This window comes from Lissotriton vulgaris, chromosome 7, assembly GCF_964263255.1.
Source record: "Lissotriton vulgaris chromosome 7, aLisVul1.2, whole genome shotgun sequence".
NCBI lineage: Eukaryota > Metazoa > Chordata > Amphibia > Caudata > Salamandridae > Lissotriton > Lissotriton vulgaris.
Genome location: NC_141695.1, coordinates 1,733,221,037 through 1,733,246,998, shown reverse-complemented (window position 1 = coordinate 1,733,246,998; position 25,962 = coordinate 1,733,221,037). Strand labels below are relative to the sequence as shown.

The 25,962-nt window shown below is 43.5% G+C and overlaps 1 pseudogene; it reads left to right on the top strand.

Annotated features, from left to right (window-relative positions):
* The first annotated feature begins 24,572 nt into the window (after positions 1–24,572).
* LOC147706493 (epidermal differentiation-specific protein pseudogene) lies at positions 24,573–25,580 on the top strand (annotated as a pseudogene).
* The last annotated feature ends 382 nt before the right edge of the window (positions 25,581–25,962 follow it).

Sequence of the window (25,962 nt, the reverse complement as noted above, 5' to 3'; positions counted from 1 at the left end):
TCATTCTGGACCAACTACATAAGTACTTGACTTTTCTGACCACGCACATGATTCCTGCCCCACACCACGACAGAAAGAGCTTACACATAGACAGACAGAACCCCCTATGAGAGGTACATCCCGTTAAAAATGCAGCGGGTGACCTTCAGCGAGTATATGTTTACACACCCTTGACGAAACTAGAAATACTGGAAATGAAAAAGATGTTGCCCTGCCATGATAAAGACCCGGGGGGGTTCCACCGTGAATTAAAAGACATTCTCCGCATAGGGGATTACACGTACGCTGACATCATTAAATTATTGAAAGTATTGTTACCTGCTGGTATTTACGAAAAACTTAAAGAGAAAGACTGGGAGGTGGGAGAGAAAAAGTTAAGTTGGGCAGAATTGGAAGCCGAGGATAAAGGCCGGCACCCTGGTGTTGGTCTTGGGGAAAAAGCTAAAGTCCTACCTGAACTCCTGAAACAGGTCCTGCCGAGATTATTGATTACTAAAAAGGAAGATTGGGATGCTATTTCAGCCTGTAAACAGAAACAAGACGAGGACACAAGTGATTTTTATTCCAGATTCGAGAAATGTTTTTCTATTAATAGTGGCCTTAAGCCAAGTAGTGAATCATATCCACATCTTTTTGTGAGCAAACTAGTAGAGAATTCCTTACCCCCGATCAAGAATAGAGTACTGAAGGTTGAGAGTACCTGGCAAGCAAATAGCCCTTCCCAAATGTTGCAAATGTTACAATATCACCAGAACAGAATTAGAGAAGAACAGAATCATGAAAAGAGACGTATGAAATTACGAAAATGAAAGTGCTGGTTGCACAATCGGTACCAGCTAATGCGAATAAAAAGGGCACAACACCTGTTAAAGGGAACTGTAATTATTGCAAGCAACCAGGTCACTATGTAAATGAATGTGCTGTCCTGAAACACAATATAGCTACAGGCAAGACAAAAGAACGACCGCATCCTCCTAGACAGAATAGCACCCCACAGAACACGCAACAGACAGTAGCGACTTTTCCACCCCCACCAGCAACTGCCACACAACAAGCCACCCAACAAATGTATCAGTACACACAGTCGGACTATCCAGAATTCCAACAGTTCTCATGAAACAGCCTAGAGAGGGAGGTTGGCTTGCCCCTTATTGAGGTTCCTGTAGATCAAGAAGGTCCCTATGTACATAGTCGTGTATTGGGAAAAGACAGAACATTTTTGATTGACACAGGGGCAAGCAGAACTACCATCAGCCATGACGAGGTTCCAGGGGCACCCCTCTCAGGCTCACAGAATGTTTCCCTGGGATTTTCAAGAAAGCCTATTGTTAATGAAGTGTCAAAGCCAGTTTCCCTAGGAGTCGGTCCATTGTCCCGTACCACAGACTTGTTACTTACTAAGTCATGTCCAGAAAATTTGCTTGGTATAAAGACATTGAAAGAACTAGGAGCAGTTATATGTTGTTCTCCGGAAGGAGTACGATTGTTCTTACGTGATTTTAAAGGACATTATGTGTTGAAAGATTTCGATCCCAGACTCCAGAATGTACCACAGCACTTATGGGCACAAGGTCCGACTGACGTAGGTTACATGCACATTACGCCACACCGTGTCACTCTCAAACCAGGAGTAGTACTGCCACGCATCCGACAATACAAGTTACCACCTGATGCCGTAATTGCTTTACTGAAAATTGTTGACGAACTTATTGCACAAGGGGTGGTAGTAGAGACTGACTCGAATGTATGTAATTCACCTGTCATCCCTATTCTCAAACGAACAGACCCTAATGCACCACCAGTCTACAGACTAGTGATTGACCTTCGAGAACTGAATAAATGCATAATCCCCCAATACCCAGTAGTCCCAGACATTTCTTCGTTACTGACTGCAATTGATTCTGAGGCAACGTTCTTTACTGTAATTGACCTAAAGAACGCTTTCTTCAGTGTCCCAATTCATCCAGAGAGCCAATACCTTTTCGGATTCAGTTTAAATGGACGCAGCTTTAAATTTACGAGAGCTCCTCCAGGTTTTACAGAAAGTCCTAGTATTTACAGTCAAGCGTTAAAAAGACAACTGGACAGTATTTACATGCCTACCAACACTGCACTGCTCCAATATGTAGACAATATCTTGATCACAGCGCGAACAGAACCAGACTTCGAACATGCATCACTGACAGTCTTATACTTTCTGGCAGACAAGGGGCACAAAGTGTCCCCTTCAAAGTTACAATTCTGTGCACAGCAAGTGGTGTACCTTGGACACTTGCTGTCCAAGAGGGGTAGACAGCTGACACAAGACCGTATTCAGTTAATTGCTAACCTTTCGCAGCCCAAGACACAAAAAGAAGTACGGGCCTTCATTGGCCTCACTTCATACTGCAGACAATGGATTCCCCAGTATGCATATCTAGCCAAACCACTCATACAGCTAACAACACAGGAGGCAGCGTCTTCGACTGTCCTCCCTTGGACACAAGAACATACCCTTGCATTTGAAGAATTGAAAAGAGCCTTATGTCAAGCACCAGTTTTAGCGACTCCTTGTTACAGCAAGCCTTTTACGCTTTTTGTCACTGAACGAGATGGAACAGCATTATCTGTCCTTACACAAGAACAAGCAGGAAAACACAAGCCTTGTGCTTATTTTTCTAGTACATTGGATCCAGTGGCCCAGGCTCTGCCTGCGTGCCTGAAATCAGTTGCAGCAACAGCCCTAGCTATAAGACAGAGTGATTCCATAGTGTTAGGACACCCTCTGACAGTACAGGTTCCACATTCAGTGGAAGTTCTCTTGAACCGGACACAGACACAACATCTGACTGTAGCAAGACTGACAGGATATGAACTGACGTTATTTCAGCCACACATAGAGATCAGACGATGTAACATTCTGAACCCTGCTACACTTTTGCCCTGAAACACAGTGGACACTGCAACACATGACTGTGTGGAAGTAATTAATACAGTGACGAAACCAAGACAAGACCTGACAGACATTGCACTCACAGATCCTGACCTGACACTTTATGTAGATGGTTCATGCATGAGAACAAACACCGGAGAGTTAGTGGCCGCATATGCCGTGACTACTGATACTGAAGTTATAGAGACACAAAGAATAGACACACTGTCAGCACAAGCAGCAGAGCTCATCGCTCTGACACAAGCCTGCATACGAGCCAAAAACTTGAAAGTAAACATATATACAGATTCACAGTATGCCTTCGGGGTCGTTCATGACTTCGGAGTGTTATGGAAGGAGAGAGGTTTCTTGACCTCTCATGGGGCCAAAATTCAGCATGGTCCCCTTATTCAGGCTCTGTTAGAAGCAATACATTTGCCTACAAATATAGCCATCATGAAATGCAAAGCACACACGAAAGTTACAGACAACATTTCCCAGGGTAACGACCTGGCAGATCGAACAGCTAAACTTACAGCCCAGACACCAACAGACATGACAAAGACAAAAGTACCATCACTGACAAACAGCATGACAGTCAGGGATCCCTCACAAGATGTACTCGATATACAGACCCATGCCACTCCAGACGAAATAAAGAAATGGACTGAACAAGGAGGGGTCCAGACTGACCAGGGTTGGATGACTAAAGGCAAAGCTACATGGTTTCTCCCAGACTCTATGGTTCAAGTCATTATAAACACAACACATAGTCCAGCACACTTAGGAGAAAAGGCAATGCTAGACAGTTTACAGAATATTTGGTTTAACAAGCACCTGCGTGCAGCAGCGAAACAGAAAGTACGCACCTGCATGATATGTTGCCAATTCAATCCAGGCAAAGGCATTCCAGTGGAACAAGGTGGATTTCATCCTCCTGACCACCCTTTTGAAGTCCTCCAGATGGATTATATCCAGATGGACCGATGTAGAGGATACAAATATGTCCTAGTAGTTGTATGTGCACTATCTAGATGGACAGAAGCGTACCCAGTCCCAGATTACACTGCTGTGACCACCGCCAGGCAATTGGTACGAGAGTTCTTTCCACGGTACGGATTGCCCGGTGTTGTGTACTCAGATAACGGTCAGCCATTCTCCTCTGAATTAATGAAACAAGTATCTCTTCTGTTAGGTTACCAGTGGAAGTTTCATTGTGTACGACACCCAGAAGCAGCCGGACTTGTAGAGCGTCACAATCAGACGCTCAAGACAAAGTTAGCGAAAATCTGTGCAGAAAAAGGCGTGGATTGGATGGTAGCCTTGCCGGTTGCCCTCTTTTACATGCGTATGGTAGCTCATTCCAGAACAGAACTGTCCCCTTACGAAGTAGTTTTTGGTAGACCACCGAATATGTGGGGTACGCCTATGCCAAAGAAAATTACTGATGTTGACAGTAACATGCTGACAGATTACCTGGCTTCCTTGATGTCTGCACTCCTTTCTTGTTGTTCACAGGTTGCAGCCGCCTTCCCCGACAACACCCAAGTTAAAGAGCACACCATTATTCCAGGAGACGTAGTGCTGGTGCGGAATTTTGATCGTTCAAGCCCTCTCGAGCCCCGCTGGCGCACACCGAAGTTAGTTCTGCTTACCACGAGGACTGCCGTCAAGGTCGAGGGACGAAAAGGCTGGATCCATGCCCAACACATCAAGAAATTCCATGGACATACCGGAACTGTGATCGAAACTAAAGACTGCCCTGAAACTAGTGACTCAAAGCCTCCTTTGCTAGAAAAGACTCCGCAACAGGAGTATAAGTCCAAATTACGATCTAGAAAGTCAGACAGCGTTTAATTGTTTAAGTCCACTCGGTGGTGAATTGGTTAGACCAGAATAGCAGAAAGAGAGATAAGAAAGAAAAGTACTGCAAGACTTTACGCAGTAGATGTATAGTAACTCTGATTATTATGTTTCTTCAAAGTATAACGATTATATGTATCAGCTTGACACTACATGTTTTCTTTCCTTCTATTGCCTCACATATACACTCTTCCTTTAATGGCACTGTAGAGCACACATTCTCTACCCTACCTCTGAGGCGGAAGCCGGAGGTTTTGCAACGATATTTTAAAACTGTTTATTTCTGTGTGTGACATTGTTTTAAAACTTATTTACCTACCCTGAGCTCTTGCTGGGCCCCTGACATTCGCTTTGCTCACAGGCAGCAGATTTAGCGCTGCTTCGTGAAGTTGTCCTGACGGCCGCCATCGCCAGTCGCGAGGCCACGCCCACCGGATAGGCCACGCCCACTTTCCAGCCTATAAAAGCACTGAACACAAGTGCGCCCTTTGGAAAACACTACCTCTGAGGCGGAAGCCGGAGGTTTTGCAACGATATTTTAAAACTGTTTATTTCTGTGTGTGACATTGTTTTAAAACTTATTTACCTACCCTGAGCTCTTGCTGGGCCCCTGACATTCGCTTTGCTCACAGGCAGCAGATTTAGCGCTGCTTTGTGAAGTTGTTCTGACGGCCGCCATCGCCAGTCGCGAGGCCACGCCCACCGGATAGGCCACGCCCTCCCCTTCTCCCCTCAAATGTGCCTCCCACGCAAGCGCAGCAGACGAGCGCAGCGGGAGCGCCGTTTGCGCGCCGAAGGCGCGCCTAAGGCAAGCCCGTCTGCGCCCGTCCGCGCCAGTACACGCCAGGAGCCAGGCAAGAGGCCTGAGGTAAGGTTTACTTATTCAGGAGATGCTCTACGCAATCTCAACAGGCCCGTTCCATCGCCATGCTCCCATGTACTGAAAGGAGACTCTCGCTTTACCCACTGTCCACATTGTTCTTTCAAATTCACCCCTTCTATCATCAACGTTCCCACCCAGACGACTATAAACATGGCAATGATCAATTGCAGATCACTGCCCAAACACGCCCTTGAAATAAATATGCTCATTGAAGACCATAACCTCGAAATACTGTTTCTTACAGAAACGTGGTTGACGCCTGACTCAGACGCCGACATAGTCCAAGCCCTTCCCCCAGGATTCGGTATCCAACATCTTAACCGTCCCAAAGGCAGAGGTGGAGGCATTGCTGTCATCTCCAAGGATTCAATGCCATGCCGTTTCCTTGACAGTCCTCTGTTAGACTGTGAAAACGTCCACTTCACCCTGCAAATTTCCCCTTGCTCTTCTCTTTCCGGATTCCTTATCTACCGTCCCCCTGGTACCATGGGAAAATTTCTTAACTCCCTCCTAGAATGCTCCTTGGCCAGATATAGCGCCCGGACCAACTTCCTCATCCTAGGAGACTTTAATGTCCACTTTGAGGATTGCAAAGACAACACGGCCTCAGAGCTGATCCAAGACTTGGCAGCCCACCAACTACACCTAAAGAACTTCCTCCCCACTCATAACCGTGGGCATTTGCTCGACCCCATATTCTGTAATTTCCAGGATCTTGTGACCAGGCCTCCCATTCCGGTGCCATGGTCCGACCACCTACTTATTCCTTTCAGCTGGTGTACTTACCCCAAACTGCCGCAAATCCAAGCTCCCGGCAGACCATCTCGACCCTGGGCGAAACTAGACTATGATAAATGGAAACAAGCTCTCGAGGACACAGTCCCTACCCTTAGTTCAACCATTGACCTTGCCGATAGGGAATTCTCATCCTGGATCACTAATTCTCTAGACAAAGCTCTCCCAAAAAAACCTCATCGTAAACCAAGGACAAAAGCAACCTCTCCATGGTTTACCCAAGAAATTCGCCTTTTAAAGAAAATCTGCAAGAGAGCAGAAAGAGTCTGGAGAAAAGACTTTAATCCCATCAGCAAAAATAACTACAGACTGATGATTCTTAACTATAAAAAAGCTCTTAAAAACGCACAAATCTCCTTTTACAGTGAGAAAATTAGCAAAGCAGCAAGTTCGTCGAGGGAGACGTTTCTCACCCTGAAAAAGCTTCTAAAACCCCCTACCCCCCCAGCTGCGCGAGACCCTTCAATCGAACACTGCAATGAGCTAGCCAATTTCTTCAACTCAAAAATACAAACTATACTCAAACAACTTCCGCCTCTTTCTCCTATAGACCCCTCCCCTCGTCCCTCTTCCCAACATCAGAACAGAGCCATTGAGCTAAGCAAGTTCCAACTCATTAACGCGGAAACGCTTGGTTCTATATTACAAGCCCTCAAAAGCGGATCGCCTCATGACCCAGCTCCGGTGAGACATCTGAAGCAGGTTGCCCCGAGCATCCTTCCACTCATGACCAACCTACTTAACGCCTCTTTTGAATCTGGAACTGTGCCCACAAGTTGGAAAAAAGCGGTGGTGAAGGCACTTATAAAAAAAACATCCCTTGACCCGGAAAACCTGGCCAACTTCAGACCAATATCACTCCTCCCAGGCATTAGTAAACTAGCAGAAAAATACATCAACTCCCAGCTCTCTCATTATCTGGAGTCCAATGAGCTGCTAAAAACCTCCCAAACTGGTTTCCGCCCGGGCCAAGGGACAGAAACGGCAATGGTGGCGGTAGTCGAAGAAACCAGGAAAATCATCGATGCAGGAGGATCAGTGGCAGTGATCCTCCTGGACCTCAGCGCAGCATTCGACACCGTCAACCATAGCATCCTTGCCCAATGCCTGGAAAACCTCGCCATCACTGGGAAAGCCCTTGAATGGCTAAAATCCTTCCTCCACAATCGCTCCTTTCAGGTGGCAGAAGGAGACTGCATCTCTAGGGAAACCCCTATACGTTGCGGAGTGCCCCAGGGCTCCTCATTGAGCCCTACACTCTTCAACGTATACATGGCACCTCTGGAACAGATCGTCGTCCCCTATGGCATTAAACTCTTGACATACGCGGACGACACACAGCTGGTCGTCTCCCTCAGCCAGTCAGAACCCCCCACCATTGATCTGTATTCCTGCTTAGAGAATATAGTCAGCTGGATGAGCGACTCCCACTTAAAGCTCAACGGGGAAAAAACTGAGCTAATGGTACTAGGCAACCAGTCCCACTTCCGCCCGGAGTCTCTCTGGCCTTCCAGTATGGGCCCACCACCAATCCCCAAAACTGATATCAAGAGTCTGGGGATTTGGCTGGATGACAAACTTACTCTCAATACGCAGGCCAAGAAAACTGCAGGAATTTGCTTTGGCCTGCTCCGCTCCATCCGTAAAATTCTCCCACTCCTACCATTCCAGTCAAGAAAATTGGTCATGCAGGGCCTCATATTGTCTAGACTTGACTACGGCAACGCCCTATATCTTGGTTCCCCAAAAAAAGTCATCTCTAGGCTGCAGGTGGTGCAAAATGCGGCCGCCAGAATTCTCACTGGCACCAAAAAACGCTGCTCCGCCAAACCTGCACTCAAGGAGCTCCACTGGCTCCCGGTTGAACAAAGGGTGCAGTTCAAGGCCATGTGCCTAACCCACAAAATCCTGCATGGAAAACCCCCCCGGTCCTGAAAGATCTTGTGATCCCTCACACGACAATCAGAACCCTACGCTCAACCAATGCCCACCTGACCAAAATACCTAAGATCAAAAAAACACGTTTTGGAGGTCGACAGTTCTCATTTCAGGCGTCCAAGATGTGGAATACTCTTCCACCAGACCTTCGGGCCCAACCTAATCTCCTTTCATTCCGCAAATCCCTGAAGACATGGCTGTTCCCCTGATCTCTTCTTTTCCCGCCGGTCCCCTCCTCTGGAGTAGATAGTGGATTTCAATTAGCGCTGGGACGCTCTCGGGCAGCCATGCGCTCTATAAATCTCCAAAATAAAATAAAAATAAATTCAGTGATCTGCCACCCCATGAACTGTCATATCGACTAGCACTGCGCAACAATACTTGTATTCGAATGTTGCACCATTCTCACCAGACCAGCAATGTTACGAATTGCTGGGTATGTGGCCGACTCCCACCTTATCAGAAAACGAAGGGAGTTCTACCCATTTTTCCTTTTCCGTTCTCGCACAATGGTTCGTGCAGAGCATGGTTTGCTTTAATGTCATCACAAGACAGAAAGTTCACAGATTCCCAGAGCGATTGGATTTGGGGAGATTTGAATACAGTAATGAATAGAGCATGTTTTCCAGATGAAGATGGTCTTCCCCAGAGGAAAGGGACCGATCTAGAAAATGAAGTGTACGAACAAGGAAATGCTTCCCTTAACTTTATGATTCTGAATGTCCAGTCCGAGAAAAATACAGGTCCACCGTTCATATCAGTCTTACCAGTAAAAGGAGAATTGTGTGTTACAAAGAAAGGGTCAGTGCATTTGGGACACAGTGATTGTAATACTGTGGTCCAGTTCAATGATAAAGGAAAGTCTACTTTCAAAGCTTCCCGCCATTCCTATTTCATTTGTGGTCAGACAGCCTATGTACGTCTGCCCTTAGACTGGGATGGAACGTGTTATATAGCGTTCCTGCTGCCACCCGTCTTCCTAGCCCCATCCCATTATCATCGAGATTCCCGACTAGTGCATGTTAGAAATAAGAGGGAGACCGATTCCCCAGTGATTGATCAGAATGAGACAGCTTGGGAGCAATATACAGATTTCAATAAAGGATTCTTTTTCTTCATAGGTCCCGTCCAAAACAGTAAACTAATACGTAGGTTAACAAGAACTCTAGAAACAGTAGTAAATGAGACTGCATCCGCTCTGGCGAACTTGACGGAGGAGCAGTCTGCGATGAGACTTGTTGTTCTTCAGAACCGCCTTGTTCTTGACGTCATCCTGGCAGATAGGGGCGGGGCTTGTAGAGTGATCGGCTCCAGTTGTTGCGTGTTTATTCCTAATAACACGCCATCCGTATATGCAGCAATAACAAGACTCCACAAGATAGCTCACGAGATACATCAGAACCCAGGCACATGGACTTGGTCCGGTTGGCTCTGGAGTGTAATATCAGCATGGGGATGGAAAGTATTGTCGTTCCTAGGAATGATACTGCTTATGATATTCAGTTGCTGTCTCTGTATGCAATGTGGCCCAGCGATTTGCGGCTTGTGTGCCACTGCCTGTATTCCCCATCCACGTATACAACAGAAAAAAGACGAACAAATGATGCTGTATGATCAGATATATGGTATCATGAATATAGACGTGTCCTGAAGGGCCCAGTAGGGGACAAGGAGGGAATGAGGAAATAGAAATTTTATATGGCCAATGTGTCCCCTACATGTACCCCATGTATGTCCATGTCACCATGCAATTCCCTTCTCATGCCTGTATTAATAATGTCTCTGCATTTCCGTCCCATGTTAGAATGTCAGTTACCAAGCCCTCCATGAAAGAAACGTTAATTCTGCACTGAGGCCTATGTTACCAATGCATTTACATGGTGCACGTTTAAAAGTCGAGATGAACCCGTTTTGTGGCTCAGCCGAGCCAGGACCCGAATTCAGGCTCCATGCCTCCTGACATTCTGAAAGCTGCAGTTTAGCTATGTATCCCTGACCTCTCACATACTTCCTGCTCAGCCGAGAGGTGCCCAGCCTGGCCTGCCAAGACAGTATTTTGCTTACAGTTATCTGCCCTGCTCCACAGACACACATTCCTGCTAAATGAAAAGGGTAAACATATTCCGCCTGCAGAAGATAGGGCCTAGCCTTTCTGTCTCCATTCAAGTGATTTACAGAACTCGCATCCATAGAAGGCCCATGGCCCCACGCAATGCACAAAGAAATATATGCACACACTAGCGTTTAGTGATGAGCAGCCTTTGCTCGAGCGACCTTTAAGTCAGATAAAACATCCTCCAAACTCAAGATATCAGATAATACCAGAAGTACAGGTCGTCCTGACATCCAAGACTTCTCTACTAGCACGAAAGTCAGCTCCCCCCAACTTCCCCCAGTTACACGTCAATTCCACGTCATGACCAAGTTTGCGCACACAAGTAGGGTAAAGGTTCCTGCTGACCATGTAGACCCCCTCCATGTATCCACCCACCTATGACACACCTTGGGTCAAGACTCATCAAGTGAACACCCACATGTACGCCTTCTTACACGCCCTTTTCACGCCCATGTGCTCTTATCTCTCTCCTTCACTTGCTCCGCCTGGAGCGCTCCGCCTTCTCTATGCAAGTTAATGTATGTTTTACTGTATAAATAATGTACTCTGTGAATAAAGTTTAGATGACAATCCTTCCTGATCCTTAGTGTAGATGGAACCCGATTCTCCCTTAACTCGAGTTACTGAATTAAAGCCCTTCTGAATCGGACACCACGGACTCTGCCTCTCATTATATGCACGATCCTTGTTATTGTATAGAAATTCCGACAGGGTAATTATTTTATTTACCACAACCCCATAACCCAAAACTACATCTGAACCCTTAAAATACCCAAACACCCCAAAACATATATCTCAGTACCCCAAAACATATACCCCTATACCCATACTTACCTTATCCAAACATTAAAAAAAAACATGCTTTTACCATTCATGCATTTACAACGAATTTCTTTGTAAATGTATGCATGGTAAAAGCATATAAAATGTAATGCCATGCGTTATAATGGCATTGTGGAGTCATGGTACTTTCGTAATGAAAGTATGCAGAGTGATGGTATGCGGAAAGAAAGTTGCGGAATAATGGGTGTTTACCCTCCCCCGGTAAGTACATTGGTGGCACGGCGGCCCACATCTCCAGCAACATACTGATATTTTATTCACCACCCATTTCAAAAATGTACAGGTCTCTCTCATTATTGGCCAGCACCGACATACACTTTTAGACACACCTCCCACCACAAGTTCTAGAATTGCGAACTTTAGAGCTGGGGAGCTACATTCGAATCTCAGCATCAGCTCAACATCCTGTGATTTCAGGCAAATCGCTTTGTATCCCCATGCCTACCACAAATGTTCTTCTGTAATGTAAATTGTGATCATGCCATGTTGTCGAGTTCGCGCTATATAATATTGCTAGGAAAAATAAATTCGGGAAACTCGAGTTCACACATTACTGAACGCGCACTCTTAAGTGCATCAGCAGTGCACTGTGAATCGGAGCGTTTCACAGGCCTGTCACAGATAAGAAATGCTATCAAAACGAAATCCTACAAAACAATATACTACTTGCCGGCACCAATTCATACCCGGACAACGTCGGGACGGGCTGCTAGTATATATATATATATATATATATATATATATATATATATATATATATATCTTAACAAAATAAAAGATAGGGACACATTACTGGTGATGCAAGATCTCCACCATGAAGCCGGCTTAGGCCCTAACGAGGGACAGTTATCCCAAGAACTGTTTTACCAGCTAACACTAATTTCAGACCTAAATCTATCTTTCTTCCAGTCATGCCACATGATAATATCAATGCCTTTCACAAGACTATCACTAAAGATCTGATTACATTTCGTAAATTAAATCGTCAAAAAAATAACACCCCTTCGATTTTCACGAAAGAAGAATGGCGAATAATCAAATCTTTGTCGAATGACGAAAACATTGTCATCCACCCAGCTGATAAATGGGAAAATATTGTGTTATGGGATGGATGTGCTTCCATTGCTGAAGCGCAAAGACAGCTGGAAGACACTAGATTCTATGTCAAGACCAATGTATAGGAGTATAATGCCATTATAATCAATATCTGGAATATGCTCACAGAATGGAAAGATGAGGGCATCCTCCAAAGGGAAGAGTATTGTTACTTTAAATGTTATTACACCAGAACCCCTATTTTCCACCTTTTACCGGAGGTCCACAAAACCCCAAATACACCACCTGGGAGACCAATTGTATCCTCAATAGGATGTGTCTCTGAACACATGTCCAAGTACATAGACCATTTTCTTCAAGATTATGTAGAGGTGCTACCATCATATATAAGAGACACAAAAGACTTCTTGGGTAAAATCAGCAACATCACCTGGGAAGAAGACTTTCTCGTGATCACAGTGGAAGAAAATTCTATTTACTCCATTATTGATCATTCACTAGGTATACAATGCTGTCAACATTTTCTCAACAACTGCAACATTTGCTACCTGGAACACACTGAAATGTTGTTGAAACTCATGAATTTTTTTCTCCTTAATATGTTTCTATTCAATGGCACCATGTACAAGCAAGTCCTTAGCACTGCTATGGGCACTTGCTTTGCCCCTAGCTTTGCCAACTTGCTCCTTGGCATATGGGGAGAGGAGGTCCTTATGAAACTTAACTCAGTTCCCTATGGAAATCGGATAATCAGATGGTATAGGTACATAGACGATCACGGTGTGGAGACGGAGTGAGGCGAGTGCAAAAAATACCATTATTCAACTTAATGACAACACTTTCAAACTAAACCTCACATACACCATGAGCAAGAACTAGATTGAATTTCTGGATGTGGTAGTTGAAATAGAGAATAACCAAATGAACACCAAACTCCACAGATAAACAACAGCAGGGAACAGTCTTCTCCATGTTTTCAGCAGCCACCCTGAGACACTCAAATAGAGTATTCCATTTGGTGAGCTGCTGAGAGCAAGGAGAAACTGCAGCACACAAGAAAACCTTCTAGCAGAACAAGAGAACATGATCACGAGATTCATAGAGAGAGGGTTTCCTAACTGCGTACTGTCTAAAGAGAAAGTTATCAAAATCAAAAGAGAGGAAACGGAAGACAAACCCATCCTAACAGAGAATCTAAAAAGATATCAAGAATCCTGAATCGTAACAGGAACATCCTCTCCAGTGACCCAAACGAAGGCTACACGATACAGGATCGACCACACATTACATACAGAAAAGGAAGAAATGTTAGAGATTTTCTAGTTAAGGGGGACATCACTAATACACATTTAAAACACAGTTTGGTCCACAGGGATTTGTTCCCTGCAGCCACTGTACAGCTTGTAGGAACAGCACTATGAGGAGAACATATCAGACTCCGACAGGAGGAAGAATGGTCAAACAATTCCTGACCTGTAGAACCAGATTCACCATCTATATCCTTGAATGCCCTTGTAAAAAGAGATACATAGGCAGTACCACACTAGCCACCAAGAAAAGAGTTTTAGAACACATGAGGGCCATCAGTAACAAAGACCCTCATTACCCGGTGGCTAGACGCTTCACAGATTACTATCTCTCAAACTACTCTCTCCTCACTTTCTTTGCCATAGAACAAATTGAGCAGAATCACAGTGGATGGAATAGAGTATTGCAGTTACGAAAGAAAGAATCCTGGCTCATAATTAACTTAAAAACAAAAAGCCCGGACAGGCTTAATCAGGATGAGGAAATGAGCATACACCTACGTGAATAATGTTTACAGTTGTTAAGTCTTCTCTCTGTTTTTGTCTGTATACAGAAATGAATATGTAAAGTGTTTGAAATTATGTATGCTACACACTATAGTAAATCTTGTGCTTAATTTTAATAGGATCTTAACCCACACTGTGAGAGCTACTCATGGATGTATCTCTTTTTTCTTCTATCACAGTAGAAAAGGAAGGGGCCGACTTAGAGGACCTGCTCCAACGTACCCCCTAACCTTTTCTTCAGTCATCACAGTGGAGGGCGAGATCCCACAGATAAGATATTTGTTTCCATTACTTAACTATCTCTATTAATCTTGGGTCAAAACTTGAGTGTAGATCACCTTATTTTATCAATTTACACGATCTAGTTTTCCTTTTGTGGACTACTGGGTTTGGTATAGGTCAGAAGAGTATGGGCACCCTTGGTTAAGTATTCAGGCACTATCCCAAACGCAAGACTTTTAAAAGATACTCTGACTTATAAACCAGATGCCTTTTGTCCTCCCCCCATTCTTAGCGGTAGAGCTAAATATCTCTTCAGTGCTTATTTATAGATTGACATTAGGGTCTCCTTTGTTAATACTTTCTATGGTTTGTATTAATCTCTTTTGGGGTGGACCAAAACATACCCTGTTGTGTACGCAATTTTACAGGTGACTACATACACTGTCACATAGAGACAGGCATCTGATATGGAGAACGGGGCAGATTATAGTGGGATTCCCCAGGGATTTCGGGAGATTTGTTCATGCCGCAATACTTACTTCTATTGAGACGGACAAACAGTAACCACTATGATTCTAATAGTGGAAGCAGTCAGTACAATACTAGGGCAGATTGAGTGAATTAGCTATTGAGGGTAAGGCACTTTGCCAGTATTAATTAGTACATACTCTCAACTACACCTAGAACTACAAGAGCGTTAACATGATGATAATTTGATTACCCTTTAGAGCCTGCAACATCTTGTATTATACATTGATCTAATTATACATTAATGTTTTGTTGTCTATATGAGCTTTGCTCTACAGGTTACGTATAATTCGCACATGAGGTACATCTTTATGATTAAATAATACTGTTTTAACCAGAGACTGCACGTTACAAAATCAATGCCATATTTACGTAAACTTCTTTTTCCTTACTCTATGTATTGCAAGTCATTACCCACAATACAGTGTGTGGTCAAGCTTGCTGTGCAAGTGAAACATGTAACTGGATTAAAACCAACTTCTGGTGATAAGCAATGTACACTGAGTGATCGCTTTATTGGACTAATTTTGGAGCTATCCTCTGTACAGGGCTCACTGAAGAGATCCAACTAGGGTGAAACAGTTCTTGACTTGCTTTTGTTTTGGTTTTGAGAGAACCTTGCTTGGCAGTTCAGGTTGAACTTTTCTTAGTAGAGTGGGATAAAGGCAGATTTGCATGTGGGTTGGTCTAGTCTGAGGTAGCATATTGTGCATAAAATGATGGAATGCATATGGCCAGAATCATTACAAGTGGCTAAAAATAATTCAAGCATCCCGCCATCACTTTGCTGTTCACTTCTGATCTTGACATAAGACATGAGCACTCTCTGTACAACAAAACAAATCTGCAATGTCTCATTTTTGGGAATTTTTTGGCCAAATTATTGAGACATAGTTACTTCTATAGCATTTAGTGCCGTTTAGACTAGTCTCAATGCAGTAAATATTTTTCTGTTTCCCTCATGAACATTCTAAAACTGGCAGCAGGACCTGAGGCCTTCTGCCATGGGACTGTTGATTTAACATATGCAATGTACATAAACTATCTTAAAATTTAAATTTGTTTACATTTTATTTCTTCTCCTTATAGATCCAGCCATAATTGTCAGCTGTCCAGTGTAAAAGCCACCAGGAGTCCACTGGAAGCCACTTAAGTCATTGGGAAACCATCTTGTGGAGAGGTAAGTGTGATAACTATAGGTCCTTGTGTCATAGGTTCCCTATTAGGAAGCAAATACTCAGGGAGGGTTGAGGACTAAAAGGGCCATGGCTTCCATGCTGACTGCCGAAGTCTCACTAGAGGACCAACTCTGGTTACGCTTGAGAGAAAGTGTTGTTGAATCTTCCAGATCTCAACTAAGATAATTTTGTTGTACTGCAATAATTCCTTTCTTTTATGATTTGATTGCCAAAGGATGGTTATTTTTTTTTGTTTTCCAGTTGCACGGTTTGTTGCTTCTTGTTTGATGTGTGGGCAGCACTTCAGGGGCAAAGCTGAGATTCACATTGTTAATGAACTCACCATTAGAAATGGATTACACTCTAACACTGCACTGCGGATGCCATTTATGCACATTAGGCTGGATGCCTGGCACTACCTTACCCAGACGACCCAGGGTGAGATGGTTCCTGACTGTACCCCATGCTCTAGGTTTGTCTGATGGGCTGGTTTATTAAGAAGTAACTGGCAGAACTGCAGTGTAAGCTAAAGACTATGAATCTGTGCCATCAGATCCCAGGATCTGCCCTCTCAACCATATATTTTCCAGTTTATTAAATACTGCAGCACCCACTAGACAACCTTACAATCTTACATTGAAAGCACCTCATAGTGCAGGTCAGACACCATAGGTCAGTCACCATGCTAACATGCATCGGCAGGAATGCTAGCCAAGTTCCAGGTTCCAAAGCTTTTACAAGGACTGCTTTCATTTATGTCCACTCTTCTGTTTTAAACACTGTAAGTTCCTGAGATAGCGCATGCTGGATATTGCTAGAATTTTAAGAAGATGTGTGACTTGCTTGTCTTTCCAATGATGTCAGATAGACTGGTGAGGATTGCTGGGTGTCAGTAGTTGTGTAGCTAAATTGGTTGAAGTCTTTCCTCCCTGAATGTAAGGTTGGAGTTGGAGTGGGAAAGGAATCAACTAAACTTGTGAAGGTCCAATGCTGGTGCCTCCAGGATCATGTCTGTGCCAACCCTCTTTAAAACCACTTTCAGACTCTCCACCAGCTACTGTTTAACCTATACTGGTGACATTCAAATGATGGGTTGTATGTCAGATTATAAATAAAAACATATATGTCTTGAAATAAATATAAATGTCTAAATATTGTTAACACAAATAATGGTCCATAGATTGTAAATTTTCCATGACTAATGAATCTTACCTGAGACGATAAGTGAATTTTAATTGGATGAATGAAGGTCAATTGGGACATGAAGAAGATGCTTCTGCCACATGCACTAATGTGGAGCTCCAATGACTGAGATTTGTGATTGCTCATGTGTTGATGATGATGTACCTTTTGGTGAGGTCTGAAGGAATGCTGTCTAGGATGACATCATAGATCTGAAGGTCAGACCTGCATGAAGGAGGGTGTGTGGTACACCATGTGGCATGCTGGTATCAGAGGCAGCGCGTGGGAATGGACGAAGCATTTCCTACAAGACAGATCCTTTCAAGTCCTGCAACGGCCCTTTCAGTCGGAAACCCATCCCCTGTTACAAGGGGTGCCACCCATTTCTGCCCCTAACCCACCATTATTTAACATTTATATGCACCCACTAGCAGACCTAAAGCTAGATTCATGAAACGAAAATCGGCTCGCAAAGGGCCAGATTCTGAGAATCTGGCCCTTTGCAAGCGCAATTTTTGCATTTGGGATTCAACATCCCAAATGCAAAAATCGCTATTAAAGAATTCGCACATTTGCGAGGAATTGCATTTAAGGAATCTCTATTTGAGATTCCTTAAATGCAATTCATGAACCAATTTAAAATTGCGAAATCGATATTTTGGGCCGCTTTTTTCCACGAGGTCAAACCTCGTGGTAAATAGCGAAAACTTAGAAAAATGCATTTAAATGCATTTTTCTAAGTTGCATGTTACACACACAAATGTCCTTTGGACATGTGTGTGTGCAACACCAATGTAGATTACATTTCAGGGGTGCTACTGGGTGTCCTTTGGACACCCCTGCACCCTTGAAATCGCAATTTCAAAATGCGAATCGCTAATAGCGATTCACACATTGATATGTCTTTCGATTCATTCCTATGGGCCTTTAGGCCCATAGGAATGAATGGGGAGTTATTCCTTATTTGCGATTAGCAATTAGCTAATCGCAAATAAGGAAGCTGTAGGAATCGCTAAATAAATTGCGATTTGGACATGAATCCCGTTTTGCGAGTCTGTAATAGCGATTCCTTAATAATCGCTATTACTGACTCGCAAAACGGGCCTTTGATGAATCAGGCTGTAAGTCCTGAAACATGGGATTAAGCTGGTGTCATATGTTGACACTCAGCTGATCATCATGTTAGAGCAGAAGGTCGGAGAGAATGAAAGGAGTGGAGAGAGACAGGGAGAAGGCATGAGGGTTGAGGGTTACTTGGAAGGTAAGGAGGGTTGGGGTAAAGGAGAGTTAAGCTGTGGCCGGAGAGGGATAATAATAATAATAATAATAATAATAATAATAATAATAATAATAACCAGCATTTTTAAAGTGTGCAGCTACCTCAGGTGAGGTGTCTCAGCGCTGGGGCCTTCAGGAAGATGAAGCTAGCTATTGCCCAGAATCACATGGTGCTGGGCTTATCTGCCGCCGGCGATCAAACCGTGAGCCCTCGAGTTCCACAGTCAGCCACCCTGGCCACTACACCACACCCATAGCATGATGTGAAGATGTAGAATAGAATGCAAGGAGGGAACAGTAGAAGAAGCAGCATGGTTGTAAGGAAATTACCTCTATGAAAAGTGAGATCCCATGCAGCAACATTTTGAAAATTAGAGATGTTTCCCTGCAGAGTGACAATGAAGATCTGGAATACCTGTGGGAGAAATGTGAAGAGGGAAGGTCCAGGTTCCCAAAACCACTAGCTAGTCATAGCTGATGAGGTGATCCAGTAGCGGCGCAGGTGCAACGCTCAAAAGGAGCAATTTTCCCAAACTACGAACTAACAATAGACTATACGGAACAGGAGACTTAGGGTCTAATTGTGAGTCTGGCAGTCTGAGGACCACTAGACTCGCTGGGGCACGGTGGTGGTTTTCAGCCGCCGTATTGCAACTTTGGCAGTCGGACTACTATAGCACCGCCACTACTGCCGCCCCCTGGCGGTTAGGGGTTCACAATATGCAGCCAGCGGTGTCTCAGAGGTTCTTCCTTCTTGATACTGGAGGCAGTTATTAAACAAAGGGGGTTCTACAGGGCCCATTTTTTCCCCATGCAAGGGCATCCCTGTACGCATGCACCCCCGGGTATAGCACGGAACACGCTGTGGTGTTCCTGTGGCAGTACGTTTCTAAGGCATACAAATGTTCCTTCGGAAGGTAGCGCCACTCCACTTGCCAGATCTTGAAAAACCCGTAATCCTGCGGGCAGCCCTGTTGTGCTGTCCTAGAGCGGGCCGGTGGCATCGCAGCCGGCTCCAGAACCACCAAACCCGTAATCGGGCCCTCAGAGACAACAAACTAGAAGGCACAGATCTCCAAACTCTCTAGTTATTTAGTGTTAATGGATACCTGCTCAGGCACAGTTTCAGAGCAACTCATTGAAAGGTGCAGCTCCTCCAAGACAACAATTAATTAGAATCTGAGAGCACCACCCAGTTGTAGTGTATGTGCAACAAATTGAAAGGTCAAGCTTTCGACATACAGGAAGAGCATAGGTGTAATCCACCCATGGTTAAATGCAATTGTTAAGGCCAACATATTATAATTGTGCAATAACACTAACTACAATCAGCCCATAAGGCCCACTAGTATAACAGAAATGGTAATAGTATGGGAGTATGTGAGATATTGTTCCAGGTGTCTGTGCACCTCAAGGTCACCCCTTTAAATAAGTTACAGACAAAATATCTGAATCCCAATAAAGTATTTAGTTGCCACTGGATACGGTTCTATGATGGCATGGCAGAGGGAATTGTATTTTCTCTCTGTGTAAGGTAACCACTTAGGGTGAAACTTCATCCATACAGAGTCAAGTACTCTGCATAGGAACAAAATATTAAGTTAATTTGTGCAAATGACAGAGAAGCAGGTCACAAGTCTCCTGAGCAGAAAAAAAAACATATTGGGAGACAGTCAGAAGTGATTACATCAATAGAAGGATGGCACAGTGATACAGCAAGCGTGACATCTGACCCTACACATACTACAGGATATTAGTGCGCCAATGACGTCTGGAATATCTCCAGATTTGAAAAAACAATTTTTCTTAGACTGAACATCAGGTAAAATTCGGCTAAAATACCTGAATCAGGTTTTGCTAACATTTGGCTAGATTCTACTCTGCAAGTGCCTTGGGTCTGCAGACTATAGAACTTACATTTTTGCAAACATTCTTTGCCAACCCAAGATTGATACACTAGTTTTTCAAAGTGGAAAATTTGGCTTCTTTCCATCTGCCACACTGAAACGGAAAATGTTTATTTAAAATTATTTTTTAAAATTTTTTATTTTATTTTATTTTTTTCCAAGGTAGAAGAGCACTTTATTTGAGCAACAGTTACTTTGCACAAGGGCACTTTCATTCTTCTAAGCACAGGGAGGGATTATCAGTGATTTGCCCAGAATCAAACGATGTTGAGCCAGAGCCAAGAGAAGAACTTGCTTCTCCAGTTTCCAAAATTGGCAGATTTGGCTATTACGCCACATCCCCTCCCCGAGATAGTGATAAGTTAGAATTGTCACTATCCACATTCAGAGTCAGTGGATGGAAAGCCTCCTTCAATTAATTCAGAGCAAGACTAAAATTAATAATATGATGTTAGGACCAAATAAACTACCATCAGTCATTTGTGTCCAGCAATAAAGGGGACACTGTATTTCAGATTGAAACATTATACATCTCAGTCAATCAATCAATCAGTCAAGACATTTGTATAGCAAGCTACTCACCCGGAGGGTCTCAAGGCGCTTCTCAGGTGGACAAGCATACACCTTAAGGGGTTTCTTTGAAAGTTGTGATAAGACCGGTTAGAAGAGATTGTCTAAAGGTACATCACAAATTACTGAGTTCAGAATATAGGCAGAGATCCGAAAAACAAAGGACCTGATTTAGATCTTGACGGACGGGTTACTCCGTCACAATAGTGCAGATATCCTGTCTGCCGAAATATAAATCCCATAGGCTATAATCAGATTTATATATTTCTGCAAATGACATATCCGTCACCGTTGTGTAATGGAGTAGCCGGTGCTCAAACAATCTCAAACTAGCCTACAGTCTCAAAGGTAAATAATTATACAATCCCCACCACATTCTTTTGGGGAGTTTGCAAACCAGCTTAAATGAACATGATAAACTTATGCAAACAAAGTATAAATGTACCACTAACACATGGGATCAATAGAACGAAAACAACTGTTATTCAAACGGATTTTGTTTTTTAGACCATTTTTGTAAGCACAAATGTGTTATTGTGTATAAATAGATGCAGGAAGGCATTTCACACTGAAACATAGTGCTAAATGTTTAATTTCAATGTCACAAATTTCATGTATTTTTTTCACATACATATAGAGAAGCAAATAATGTGAATTTCTCACTACCTAATTGCAAGAGATTTAACAATTTCTACAGTGCAATCAAACACAGTTGCTTATCCTTGTTTTCAAGCTGTGAAAAAGTATCAGTCCGATTAGCAAATAGAACCAGGAAATTTCCTAATACTGTGATGATGAAAGGGGTTCAAGCTGGGGTAGTCGCCTGTTAGCAGCAACTAGAACTTGTAAAAGATCAGACACATCGTTCACTGGAGGAAAAGCAGGAGAGAACTGGTGTTGTGAAGTGTTAAAAATGATACTGAACTTTCTGCTAAGACCAAGTGAAGTTGTTCCACTTGTCTGCCCCATTTTGAAGTGGCAGCAATGACAAGCTACAGGAATGCTTTAGCCTCATGGAACCAGTTTCAGTAGAAATAGATGTGCTGGTAACACAGCTTTGTAGCCAACCCTAGCAGGCAATTCAAGCCATTAACCCCTTGTATGCTGATGACGAACCCCAGCCGTCATGCACTACGGTGCTCGTGTGCTGATGACGGCTGGGGTTCGTCATGGCCCGCCCCTGTTCGTTTGTTTACCGCACAGCGGCGGAAACGGGCCAGCAGCGAAGGGGTTAAAGGTCCACTCAAGAATTAAAGGCCCAAGTCAAAGGTGCAAATCCTTTGATGGCTGGTATAGCCCTGCTAAGATGGGCCTTATACCTATTAGAACGTGTTCTAATTAGTAAAGCAAAGGCCTCACGGAGCCCGAGGGGGGTTGAAATCCCCTCCTCTCCAAAATCTTTGTTCACAGCTGTTGCATGCCTGTACGCTTTTGAACATGCACAACAAGAGTTCTGCAAAGGAGCTGAAGTCAGCCCCTTGTTTTCCCTGGCTTGTCTGAACAAGTCAGGGAGACCCAGGAACTTAGCAGCATTCAGCCTCCCTCCATCTGAAGCCCTAGTACCACTGAGCTACAGGAGGCGGGAAGGGTGCTGGCTGCGTGTGTCCCCCTGCTTGGCCTTTAACTTTCTTTTCCTTTTTTTTTTTTATTAAAGTTTTTATAGTTTCAACATATACCACCAAATGTTACAGCACACTTATATGGTTTATAACATATTGTGTTCCTACATTAGACATTCTGTAATCAAATCTTTATACATGCTTTTTCAATTCCTTACGACCTTTAAGATTACCGAGCCATAGTTATGGGCGTAAACATAAACATATTCATAAGCAATTGGGCTTCTTACTACATCGTCTCTATCCATAACTTCTAAGCAGTATGTACATCTTAAACTTCCGCTATATCAGTGCTAACCATTCCCCTCTTCCATCGCTCTATAGGGTGCCATATCTTCTCCCCCAGCGCTCTAGCTCTCCCCCTTTCCTGTCATATATTGCCTTCTCCAGATTATACATAGAAAGTAGCCTAGCAATCCAGATTTGAAAAGTTGGAGGAGCTCTATCAAGCCAAGCCTTTGCAATACAGATTCGATACACTGCCATAGCAACAAACAGAAACTCCATGGATTGACCCTCTCCCTCCCCCATCAGCCCAAGCAATATTAGTTCCGGTGATATCTCTACTTCAATCCCTAGCGATCCTCGTATAAAGGCCTCAATTGCCGTTATTAATGAGTACAATTGTGGACATTCCGCAAACATGTGAACTATATCAGCATTGGTTAAATCACAGCGCGGGCAAATTATTCCCAAGGCGCCGCCCCATTGTGCTATACTAGCAGGAGTATGATATAACGAGAACAGTGTTTTGTTATGCTATGCTTGTAGCGTTGCTGAGCATAACACAGTGCATCCTAGATCTAAGGAATCTTGAAAATTCTCTTGCGAGGAGCCTATTTTCCTCCCCCCATTTTATAGCAAATTTTTCCCTATCGTCTTTTTCAAGTGAATATAGTTCTGCATACAGCTGCTGAATCGTACAATGCTGGCTGCGCTCTATGTATTCCATTATCTGGCATTGCCCAAACCCAAGTGTGCCTCCCTGTTTGTTCATAAAGGAGCTTTTCAGCTGTAAATACTTGAAAAAACTCCTACCGGATAACTTATGCTTTGTTTGTAACTCCTGAAACTGGAGGATACCTTCCTGATCACACAGGTCTCCTATTTTCTTAATACCCTGTTCCTCCCATTCTCTCATAACTGAATCCCTAAAAATATCCCCAGGAAGTGACTGATTTGTATATAGACGTGTATACCTATTGTATCTTCCCAACCCTAATTTTTTTGAGACTGCCATCCACACCTTATACGCTGCCATCAAAGTCTTGAATCTTGTATGCTTAAAGTAGCTGAAATCAATTGTATTTAAAAAGCCGTTCGCAGCATCTCCCCCCAACAGTGCACTATATACATTTGTGAAAATAGGTCCGTTACCCCGTGCTTATTTTATTTTTTGTAACTTGTAAAAGTACATTTACTGCAGAGGAAATTGATATTGACCTCTATTGTTTTTCTATCATTATTAATTGTCAACATCGTTGCTGTTAAAGTGTAACAGGCAAGGTTTCTGGTTCATCAGTTGATTTACTCACACCATTATGTATGGGCTATTTACACGATTAATACACCCTAAAATGGTGCCGGAGCAAACTGCTTTATCTGTGGTACCTCTAAACTATTGGTAAACAAAGCTCTTAGTCTGGAAAACTATTTTCCAAACACAGGCTCAGAATGTAACATTTTTGGTGATAAAAGCTGAATTTTTTTTAAAATATATTTTTATTGGTTTTTTTCTTACATAGAGTGTAGATGAATCAGTGCTGTGAATTTGTGCAAAACCCTACTTGACGTTTCTCCACTGTTTCTTTTGTTTCTAATTACAGGGTCAAATAAGAGAACTTGTTTGAGATTCTAAAGCTTACGACCATGAACACAATCACTGTCTATGAAGATGCCTACTTCCGAGGACTCTCTAAGACATTTACTTCAGATGTTCCAAATCTGGCATATGAAAACTTCAACGACTGCATCACATCTGTGAAAATCGTCGGCCAGCCCTGGGTACTTTACCAGTATATTCACTATCAGGGACTATGTGTAGTCCTAGAGGAGGGAGATCACCCAGGGAGTACCATGAATGACGCAGTATCTTCTCTTAGGCTGATCACTGATGACCTGAGCAATCCAATGATCACAGTCTATGAGCATCCCAATGCATTGGGTAGGGCGTTAGTGCTGACTCAGGAGTCCAATCTCGCGTTTGGAGGCATGCATGATAATATATCCTCCCACAGAGTCCAGAGAGGAGCCTGGGCTCTGTACGAGCATATAAATAGAGGTGGGAGGTGCATTGTAGCCAGGGCTGGTGAATATTTGGCGAATTACGGTTCTATTGGTTTCAATGATCAAGTCTCCCATGTGTATCCTCTGCGCGCTGGAAAGTCCTCTGTGACAGCCACGATTCTGTGGGACCAGAAAAAGGTAGAGAGTGAAAGGAACTCTGAGATAGAGCCCTTTTATTACAAAAATCAAACAAACATAGAGCAGGAGTTCACTGCTTCCACTTCCAGAGAGTTCGAAAAATGTGTCTCCCATAGCTTTGAATTCAGCAATGCGACAACACTCACGGTGGGTGCCTCATTTACCTTGAAAGGAGTGGTCGATATTAATACAGAGCTGTCCAACACCTTCACAGTGACGAAAGGGCAGACTGACTCATCCACCACGAGGAAAAAGTCAAAGTTGGAAACAAAAGTGAAGGCTCCACCACGGTCGAATGTGACTGTTCATTTCATGTCCAGGGAGGTCACAATCTCAGTGCCAGTGGAGCTGAAAATCATCTAGGGCGGTACAACTCGGACCGAAATTGGAACATACCGATGTCAATCTGGCACAGAATCCTACATTGATGTGCAGAGCATTCCCATAGGTTAATCTCAATGGGATCCACACTATATTGTATTGTATTGTATTGTATCTATGCTTGTATAGCGCTACTGCCACCCTACGGGTATCCTGCCGCTTCAGATATCAGAGCACTCGATCAGCTTGATGGTGAACAGAAGGATGGAGCGTTCTCCTTAGCGCACATGCCTTGCCATTGGTTTGCTCTTTTTTGGGTGACTTTATTTTCCTATAAACTGAGATCCCTGAGAGGGATTTATAGTTGCCATGTCCCCAGACATTGATTCAAAAATCACCCTTAGGCAGGAGACAGTTGTTATGCACCCAACCCCTATTCCAAGCCATCAAAGGTGTGCCTCCTTTAGTGGAATGACCAATTATAAAACCGCACCTTAATGACAACCAATGCCAT